This window comes from Vicia villosa, unplaced genomic scaffold (assembly GCF_029867415.1).
Source record: "Vicia villosa cultivar HV-30 ecotype Madison, WI unplaced genomic scaffold, Vvil1.0 ctg.003609F_1_1, whole genome shotgun sequence".
Taxonomy (NCBI): Eukaryota; Viridiplantae; Streptophyta; class Magnoliopsida; order Fabales; family Fabaceae; genus Vicia; species Vicia villosa.
In genome coordinates this window covers 192,411-203,625 of record NW_026706253.1, presented here as the reverse complement: position 1 = coordinate 203,625, position 11,215 = coordinate 192,411, and the positions used below count along the sequence as shown (strand labels likewise).

Here is an 11,215-nt window from a genome sequence, read left to right as displayed (position 1 = left end):
TCCACGGCAGGAAAGGTTATTTATCTTGTTATCTATGTACATTTTATTTATGAATTCATTCTATTTGTTTTCTATCTTGCAATTTTAAATCTCTCCCTTTTTTTTCTATTAAGTATTTTGTTTTCTCTACTTACTCTATACTCCTTCGTTTCTTAACTTATTAATCTAAGCATTCCAGAAGTTTGTAAAATTGAAAGAATAAAGATCCTTCATAGGCCATCTCTCTCCACATAAGACATTAAAATACTTTCCTTTAAGAAGTTTGATTCATACAAATTAATAAAGATTGTTTTTCATTTTTATTTTATTATAATATAACAAACTATTTGTAAAAACATGAAACAAATAACTTTATCAACAACCTTTAAGTTGATTACAAAGATATTAAGGATTTATATCGAAGCATGAAATGAAATAAAAAGCCACGAGTAAAGGAAGCAACATCTATAACTAAAGAAATCACCGAACTATTTCCATAAAAAAATACATTATTAGAGGACGAAATCCAATAGTGCCAATAAATCCTATAATGTCGTTGAAAAATATAATGGTACAATCATTGATATTACATTTGTTATGATCACAAAACAAAATCTCCAAACCAATCTAAAGTTGTTGGTTTTTAATGGGAAGAATATGCCAATGATTGAAATTTTATGTCTTGGTTTATAAAATCATTATTTGGAATCTTTTGGGTGGAGTTCTTTTGATAGTAAATAAATAGACTGGGAAAAAACTTTGACATACAACTAGATGGATAATGATCGTCTATATTGAGTAGTCCTAAAGGATTATAGGAATCGAAATTACTGAGTAGGTTTTCAGGGATATGTTCTTCTTAACATATACTTAGAAACCTACTCGTCAATTTTGATTTTGGCCTCTATAACCATTTGTAACTAAGGAGATGCCGATATTTGTTTTATACAAGAGACAAAGCTAAGTGGTATAAAGTGTAATGTTGTGAAAGAATTGTGGGGTGACAATCAAGTGGAGTGGTCTTGTTTGGATGCTAATGGGGCGTCGGGAGGCATCCTAACAATGTGGAAAAAGGATTTCTTCAACCTTATTTTTAGTTTTCGTGGAGAGGGCTTCTTAGGCCTTTGTGTGGAGAAGGAAGGTAAACTCATTTACTTCGTGAATGTTTATGCTTCTTGTGAATTCAACACGAGGAAGAGATCATGGGAGAGGATATGTGAGTTCAAAAACAATAATGTTAAAGGCTCGTGGTGCATAGGTGGAGACTTTAATTCTATCACTTCTTTAGAAGAGAGAATAGGATCTTCAAGTCATAGCTATAGGAGGGAGATAATGCTTTTCAAAGATTTCATAGAGGAAATGGAGTTGGAGGATCTTCCTACAATAGGAGGCAAGTTTACTTGGTTTAAAAGTAATGGCAAGTCTATGAGTAGGATTGACAGATTTCTTCTATCGGATTGCTTTGTGGAAGATTGGAAGGTGGAGGGTCAATACATAGGCGAGAGAGATGTGTCCGATCATGCTCCTATTTGGTTGAAAGATAATAGGAAGAATTGGGGCCCTAAACCTTTCAAGTTCAATAATATGTGGTTCAAACATGAAGAGTTTGATATCTTTGTGAAGGAGGAATGGAAGAAGTTAGTGGTTGGAGGAAGAGGTGACTATTGCTTGGTCGAAAAGTTGAAAACTCTTAAAAACCGGTTAGCTTGGTGGAACAAGAGCGTCTATGGGTGGATTGATCTCAAAATCAATAGTGATGGGAGAGAGATGCACGCTTTAGATAACTTGTTTGTTCATTTTGCAGGTAACGTTCCGGATGATGTGGTAGCAAAAAGACTTAAAGTGGCGGAGGATTTTTGGGATAACATTAATAAGAGAGAAGGCATACTCCGCTTAAAGTCAAGACAACTTTGGCTATCCGAAGGTGATGACAACACTCGTTACTTTCACAATTCGCTTAAAGATAGAAGAAGAAGGAATGCCATTTGCTCTATTGACTCACCGGAGGGAAGATTAGAAGGGGTTGAAGAAGTTAAAGAGTTCACCTTCAAGCACTTTGAGAAGTTCTTTAAAGAAGATTGTCTTTCAAGACCGGAGCTTAGAGGGATCAATTTTAACTCTTTGTCTTTTGAAGATTCATCGGGCTTAGAGAAACCTTTTGAAGAAGATGAAGTGAAGGAAACTATTTATTCTTGTGATGGCAACAAGAGTCCGGGGCCGGATGGCTTCTCTTTGGAGTTCTATAAAAGGAATTGGTCCATCATAAAAGAGGATTTTATGAAGTGTTGCAATGACTTCTATCATAAAGGTACCCTTGTTAAATCCATCACATCTTCTTTCCTTGCTCTAATTCCTAAGAAGAAGAATCCGCAAGACTTGTTTGAATATCGGCCCATTTGTCTAGTGGGGAGTATTTATAAGATCATAGCAAAAATGCTAGCGGCTAGGATGAGAAGTGTAGTGGATAAGTTGGTCTCTTTCAACCAAACCGCTTTCATTCCGGGAAGAAGTATGATGGATGGGGTCCTATTGGTTAATGAAATTCTTGATTGGGCAAAGAGGAAGAAGAGGGGGTGTTTATTACTTAAAGTGGATTTCGAAAAGGCTTACGACTCAATTTCTTGGAATTATTTAAGGTGGATATTGGTGAAAATGGGGTTTGGTAAAAGATGGATGAAATGGATGGAAGCTAGTATCTTTACCAATTACATGTCCGTGTTGGTAAATGGAAGTGCAACTAGAGAATTCAAGGTTCAAAGAGGTTTGCGACAAGGAGACCCCATGTCTCCTTTCTTGTTTGTTCTTGCAATGGAAGGATTGACTGCTTTAACCAAAAACTCCGTGGAGGTAGGTGACTTCAAACCTTTCAAGTACGGGGCTAACGACTATGTGGACATTCTCCAATTTGCGGACGACACCATCATTCTAGGAGAGCCCACTTACGATAATCTTTGGAGTCTAAAAGTGTTGTTGAGAGGCTTTGAATTGGTATCCGGTTTGAAAATCAACTTCCATAAAAGCAACTTGTATGGAACGCACATTGGAGATTGGTTTTTAAACTCGGCGACTACTTTCCTTGCGTGCAAAAAAGGTTGCTTCCCGTTTAAATTTCTTGGAATTTGGGTGGATGAAGGCGCAAATAAGAAGAAGGTGTGGCAAGAGGTGATTGACAACTTAAAATCAAGACTCTCTAAATGGAAAGGTAGGAACATCTCCATCGGTGGGAGGGTGACTCTTATTGGTTCCGTTCTTAATGCCATTCCCATTTTTACTCTTTCGTTCTACAAAGCTCCAAGCAAAATTATTCAAGATATAAGAAGTCTTCTTAGCAACTTTTTGTGGTGTGGGAATACTAAATCGAGATGTATACATTGAGTGAAGTGGGAGAATGTGTGTAAGCCTAATTAAAGAGAAAGGAGGGTTAGGTATTAGAGATGTGGGAGAAATGAACAAAGCTTTACTTCTTAAATGGAAGTGGAGAATCTTAAAGGAAGATAAGGCTATTTGAAGTAGATTTTTACTTTTGAGATATCAAGACCCCAAAACTAAAGTGTTGGCTTCTAGTAAGGATCTTTTATCCGGAGACGATTCCCGTTGGTGGAGAGACATAGTCCTTAATGATTTCAAAGAGGACAAATGGGGACAAGGATTTAATGAATGGGTTAAATGTGATTTCAAGCAAGGAAGAAACATTCTCTTTTGGCATAATTGTTGGGTGGATGATCATCCGATTCGCGTCACCTTCCCACTTTTGTTTGCTAGAACAACCAACAATCTTTGCACAGTGAGTGATCTCTTCTCCTTTAACCAAGGTGAATTCACGTGGAAGTTAGAAGATATTTTTGATACGGATGCGCTAAATCCGTCGGTTCCGATTGCTTCTACCTACTCCACTTCCGCTTCGGCCTCGAATATAGGAGATGAACTTAGGGACTTGGGGTTGATTCTCCAACGGATGGAGCCGGACATTTTGGCTTTGGATGATTATCATTGGAAGCTAACTTCAAACGGATCTTTCACGGTGTCTAGTGTCTCGCACTTGGTCTCAAGCGCAAAGGAGTTAGCTTGGCCAACTTCAACTACCAAGTTGTTAGATGTCATTTGGAAGACTAAAATACCGGAAAAGATAAAGATTTTTGCGTGGAGATTCTTCATCAATAGGTTACCTCTAAAAGATCAATTAGCCAATAGAGGTGTGCCTAATCTCTCTTCCATTGATTGCCTTTTTTGTTCAAACAATCTGGAAACTTTGGAACATCTTTTTTTCCATTGCCATGCTACAAAAGAGGTGTGGAGTAGAATTCATAGGTGGTTGGGGAACGAATTGAAGCTTACCTTAGAGGAGTTCAAGAATTTTGGGAGCATCCAAGAAAAGGTGAAAAACACCAACATTAAAGTTACTCTAAATTCGATTTGGATAGCCTTAATTTGGTGTACGTGGAATATGAGAAATACAATGATCTTTGACGGCGGTGCCTTTAGCTTCGACGAGGTGATATCAAATATCATGTTTTTCTCATGGAGGTGGGCTAGCAACAAGGAACTTCTTAGTAGGATAAACTTTTATGATTGGTATAAATTGCCATTACTTTGTAACATAACTCTCTAGTGTTTTTTCGTTGTAAGGGTTGCACCCCTAGTGTGATATCTTATAATCAATTGCTTATTAAAAAAAACTACTTGATATTGCCAATGTCTCAATAATTATTGATTTAGTTGGAGCTTTCTAATTTCCCCAATCCCATTTAATAACTATCGAAAGAATTACCGCTAAAAGATTTTCGAATATCGAGATTTTATTAATCAGGGCATTGAAATTTCAATCCCTCTCATCATTAAAAATCAACATTTTTATATTGTTTTGGAGATTTTGTCTTGTGATATAATAACAACTGCAATATTAAAATGTATACCATTTTTCAATGATATCATTGGATAAATTGGGGCTATTGAATTTTGACGTTTAACTCTATTTTCCGATGAAATTATATATTTAAAAGCGAATACTCAACTGGATTTGTCTCCACCTTCTTATTTAAGTTTTGAATTGAAACTTGGTGTACATTGTTATGTGAATGCTATATCTATGATGCCTGGCACCTAATCCGTAAGTTGCTTGATTCATTTTAGTCGCCTATGTTATGAAAAGTAAATGCATTATAGCTTTTTGTTTGGCTGTGGCAGGTTTTAGGGGTGTTCATGGTTCATGAACTGAACCGCACAGAACCACAATAATGATTTTAGAAACTTATAACCAGTTCTGAACCAATTTACTTTTATAAACTGGTTTATTATATCAAATGATTTTAGAACCAATTGTGTTTTTAAAACTGATTTATTTTAAAATGACATTTTTAAAATTTGATTTTATATATATATATATATATATATATATATATATATATATATATATATATATATATATATATATATATATATATATATATATATATATATATATATATATATATATATATATATATACTGGATTTATAAATTAACTAAAAAAGATTGAAAAATTCTATTTATTTATTTTTATGATTTTTGTTGAAATTTTGAAAATAAGGTTTTGATTAAAAGCGTTTAGAATAGTTTAAATCAAGTTTTTATTTTGAACTCTTTTAAAATTAATTTTTTTAATTTCATATGAAATTTAAAATTTTATATTAAAAAGTAATATTTTTAGAATATACTTTTTCTAAAAAATTTTATTTTTGCTTTCTGCGAAAAATATTTTTGTATTTTTTTTTAAATTAGTATTTTTAATTTTTTAGAGTTTTTTTTATTATTTTATGAAAATTTAATTTATATATTTAAACCAATTTATAAAAAGAAACTGGTTCTGAACTACTTTTAAACTGAATTTGAATTGTTTAAATTAAATGGTTCAGTTCATTAACTATTTAAGTGGTTCAGTTTTTTTATGGTGCAATGCAATTCAATTCCAGTATACAAAGCAGTTAACCATATATTTGAACACCCCTAGCAGGTTTACGGTTGGCTGCGGCATTAGGTTTCGGCAGCATGTTTTTGCCATATATATATATATATATATATATATATATATATATATATATATATATATATATATATATATATATATATATATATATATATATATATATATATATATATATATATATATATATATATATATATATATGGGAAATGATATGTTTACATCTCCTTTGTACATCAACACTATATAACTATACACATAATGCACAAATTCTTCATTTTAAATAATTTTTCCTGTCTTGATATTTGTGCAATAGTATTTTTCTTCGTAAATATTGATGGGGTAAGCAGGGGTGGTCCTGAGCACGGGCTCGCAGGGCAGGAGCCCAGGGTCCCATAATTTTAGGGGCACCAAAAAAAGTTTTTTTAACCCCTATATGTATTAAAAGAGAATTTTCTATTATAAAAATACTTGCTAGAAAAAAAATTTGGAAAATATTGGCTAACAAAATTATAGAAGCACTACAACATCAAAAATAATAAAAGAATGTAATAGTCAAAAGTGAATTGATTAACATGTTAGGTGATGAAGTCAAAAGTGCAATAGTCGAAAAAATCAAAGAAGCAAAATATTTTTTTGTGATTTTTGATTGTACTCCTGATGTAAGTCATCAAGAACAAATGACTCTCATTATACGTTGTGTGAATGTTTCTACAAGTCCAATAAAAATTGAAGAGTTTTTTTGAACAATTTTTTAAAGTCTATGACACAACAGGGAAAGGATTGTTTGAAGAATTACAAAATGTATTAGAAACTCTTGGTCTAGATACTAATAATGTGAGAGGACAAGGATATGATAATGAATCAAACATGAAAGTAAATATCAGGGTGTACAAAGAAAATTATTAGATGTTAACCTTAGAGCATTATACACAGCATGTGATTGTCATAGCCTCAACTTGACACTTTGTGATATTGCAAATTATTGTACTAAAGTTTTTTTTTGGAGTGTTACAACGTATTTATAATGTATTTTCTCATTTGAAAAAACGTTGAAAAATTCTTAGAGACAATGTGAAAAGTTTAACTGTTAAACCATTGTCACAAACATGTTGAGAAAGTCATGTGAATAGTGTGTATACAATTAAATCTCAAACTTCAGATATTAGCATACATTTCTTTCCTCAAGGCCCATTTAGATTGGTACCGGGCAAGGCCCACATATAGGCCTGTATATATTATCTTATAACTAGGTCAAACCAATGTAATTCAGATATTCTTCTTTTCCCGCTAATGCATTTCTGTTTCTTCTCCATGGCTTTGTATTTTCATTCCGCCGATAACATGTAATATGGTATCAAAAGACTATACCTATCAATCTCCTCCATATCTTTTTTGTTTTCCCTCATTCATACCTGCATCTTCATCCCTGCATCTTTCTCTCTTCCATGGCTTCTGACAGCAGCGATTTCGAATCCATACACAACACAAATCCAATCCAAGATCCCACCATGAACCCACGCAATCCATACTATCTTCACCATGGCGAAAACCCTGGAGCCATCATCGTCGCACCACCTCTTGATGACAATAACTACCACAATTGGAGCAAATCGATGAAGCGAGCTCTTACATCCAAGAACAAGGTCTCCTTCATCAATGGCTCCCTTCCAAAACCCTCAGCATCCGATGCCAACTTTGAACTATGGGAACGCGCCAATAGCATGGTGATTTCATGGATCAATCGCACCTTGTCTTCGCACATCGCGCAGAGCACCATCTGCTTCAACTCTGCCTATGATCTTTGGGAAGATCTTCGCGAAAGATTCACCAAAGGTAATCACTTTCGCGTTTCAGATCTTCTTCGTGATATTCATTACATACAACAAGGCGATATATCCTTATCCACATACTTTACGGATTTAAAGATTCTTTGGGACAAATTAGAAACCCTGCGACCTACCCCTTCTTGTTCTTTTGTATTTTCATTCCGCTGATAACATGTAATATAATATGTAAGAGAAGCACTACTTCAACTAGCTAAACAAGATATGATCCCAAAATTAAAAGTGAAGACTAATCTTTAGCAACTCATGAAATTGAAAACTTTGAATTTTTAGTTGCTATGATTATTTGGTTTGAATTGTTAACTGTTGTTAATGAAGTTAACAAAAGTTTGCAACAAAAAAAAAGACATGTGTATTGATGTGGCTATAAAACTAGTAAAAAGTTTGATCTAAGTATTTGAAAAAATATAGAGAAGAAGAAGAATAAGTATCTTTATAGTGATTTATGTTTTGATGTAGTATAAATATTGATTCAAAGATCCATACTTGTATTCTTTTTGCATAATGTTAAATGAAAATGTGTTTTTTATCCAATTATTTCTTTTATTCTTGTGCATTTATCGTTAAAAAAATTATAGGGGCATCACTCTTTTGATTCGCCCAAGGCACCCAAATTCGTAGGACCGGCCCTGGGGGTAAGATACGGTGTATAAAAAAGATAGCATAACTTTTATATATATATATATATATATATATATATATATATATATATATATATGACCCAAAAGAGAACATTTTGATATTATGAGAAACGGAAACAAGTAATTAGAACGTTAAATCTATTTAATTTATATTAGCGGATTAGATTTCTTTTTAAATAAAAATGGCACGTGAAATCTTTGTTTTTAATGTTAACAAATCAGACCAATTACTTTTATTTTTATTAGAACTACTACCAATATAAAACCCCTTGCCTTATTATTATTAGTAGAATTGCTACCCATATAAAATCCTTGCCCAGCTAGCGCCAACCCTATTCTTAATTACTGTTTTCGATATTTTTCATAGAAGTTGCATAAGGTACCTACTATCCATCATCTCTTAATTTTGTTACTATCTCCAACAATAGTTTCAGGTAAGAAAAGTTTAGTCATATTATCATATAAAAACAGTGAGATATATTATTTTATATTTAATATAGTAAATTATATTTAATAGTTATTATAATAAATTTCACATGTCTCTATATTGAAAATTGTTTTTGGTTTGTAATGAAAATAATTTAAATTGATCACTGCATAATTGATATAAATTTTTCTTGCATCATTTATAATTTCGATAATATTTTTACACTTAACGAGATGATATTTAAAATATTATATGTTAATAATAATATTTATATGTTTTAATATTTAAAATATTAAATATTAATATTCATACTTATTTCTCTTTTTTCGAGCATGAGTGATAATCATGACGGTGGATATGGACTTCATAACTTAGAAGATAATCTCATTTTAAATTAATTATAAATTATGGTTTTTTTTTGTTTATTTAAATGTGATTTTGTTCAAAGTTTTTTTTTATAATTTATTTTACTTTTTAAAAGATAAATGAATGGGTGCCAAACTGTGAAGAAGAATCCAACTTTAAGATAGGACAGTTATTCGATACATTAGATGATGCTGAACATTTTTATAAAAGATATGTACATACTGTTGGATTTAGCGTGTGTTTCTCATCCGAAAGTAAAAATAAAGAAGGAATGAAGCGTTTGAAGTATTTTGTCCGCTCAAAAGAAGGTTACAAACCAATAAAAGAGAAAATTGAAAAAGAAAATGAGTCCACTATTAAAGTTTGAAGAAGGAGTCTTACAAGAGAAGGATGTAATGCTAAAGCTGCTTTCAAACTATCAAAGTAAGGAAAATACGAGCTTGCTTGATTCCATGAAAGACATGAACTTTCCACGCCAAGGAAGAGACAATTTCTTAGATCAGCAAGAAAACTTAACTATGTTCATAGGAATGTATTATATTCTAATAGTCGAGCAAATGTTGGACCATAAAAAACATATCACTTATTAAAAGAACAGTTTGGAGGTTACGAAAATGTTGGGTGCACACAAAAGGATCTTAAAAATTGCTTGAGAGATATAAAAACATTGAGTAAAGATTCTGACGTGTGTGTTTGTTGATAATTTTAAGAGGAAACAAGAAGCAAAACATTCATTTTATTATGCATATGAGGTAGATATTGAAGGTCGATTAAAACATATTTTTTGGGTAGATGGTATTTGCAGAAAAAATTACTCTTTATTTGGAGATGTGATTTCTTTTGACACTACATATGAAACAAACAAATATTCTATAATTTTTGCACCATTTATCATATTGAACCACCATAGACAATGTGTTTCTTTTGGAGCCGCCTTTCTAGCAAATGAGAAAAGCGATTCATTCATTTGGTTGTTTGAAAAGTTTTTAGAAGTGATGGGAGGACATAAACCAGATCTTATAATAACAGATCAGGATCCCGCCATGAAACTTGCAATAGAAAATACTTATGATTCTTCTTCTCATAGATTTTGCATGTGGCACATTATGAAAAAGTATCTGAAAAGATTTGTGTTACTATAAATGCCAATGATGAGTTCACTAATAGTTTCAAGTCTTGTGTTTGGAGTTTAGAGACGCCACATGAATTTGAAACATCGTGGAATTCTATCATGATTAAGTTTAACTTGGAAAAGAATGACTGGCTCTCACATCTGTATGATATTAGAAGTACGTGGATCCTAACGTATTTTAAAGATATTTTTTTGGGGGGGGGGGGGGGGATATTGGGAACAACATCTATATCCGAGAGTGAAAATTATTTTTATTGCATCTTTTTGAATTCTAAGATTGGTCTGGTTGAATTTTGGATGAGGTTTGAGTCTGCCATAGAAGCTCAAAGTAAGGAAAAATTAAGTGTTGTAATAAGTGGGGCTATTAGCATGAAAAAACAACTAATTGAATTTGAAGGTAGTTCTACATAAACCAAAGATAAAGATGTTGAGTCCTTTATCGGATGTAATATTCCTAAAGAAGTAGAAATTCGTCCACGGCAAATTTTAAAGACGAAGGGAAGTGGTAAACGATTTAAAGGAGGAAAAGAGAACAACAACAAAAAAGAGGGAGACTTTGTAAAGCATGTGGTCAATATACATATCATGACAGCCGTATTTGCCGTTATTGTCCTAAAGTACCCAATCCATAATTCGGTAAGCATTACTTTTGAAAATTTCTTTATCCACCTCCCTATGGGGTCACCCCCAGCGAAAACCCCACTTTACCCCTGCTTTGGAAATGCATTTCCGAAATTTTTTTTTCTAAATTTTTCCAGATTTCGGAAGTGCATTTCCGAAAAAATCCCAAAAATTCAAATTTTGATTAATTCGGAGATGCATCTCCGAAAAAACAAAAAAAAAATCTAAAAAAATCCTAAAAAT

General features: G+C 32.5%; 1 pseudogene; it reads left to right on the top strand.

The window, feature by feature from the left end:
• Positions 1-7,386: 7,386 nt before the first annotated feature.
• LOC131641273 (protein FAR1-RELATED SEQUENCE 5-like) lies at positions 7,387-10,762 on the top strand (annotated as a pseudogene).
• The last annotated feature ends 453 nt before the right edge of the window (positions 10,763-11,215 follow it).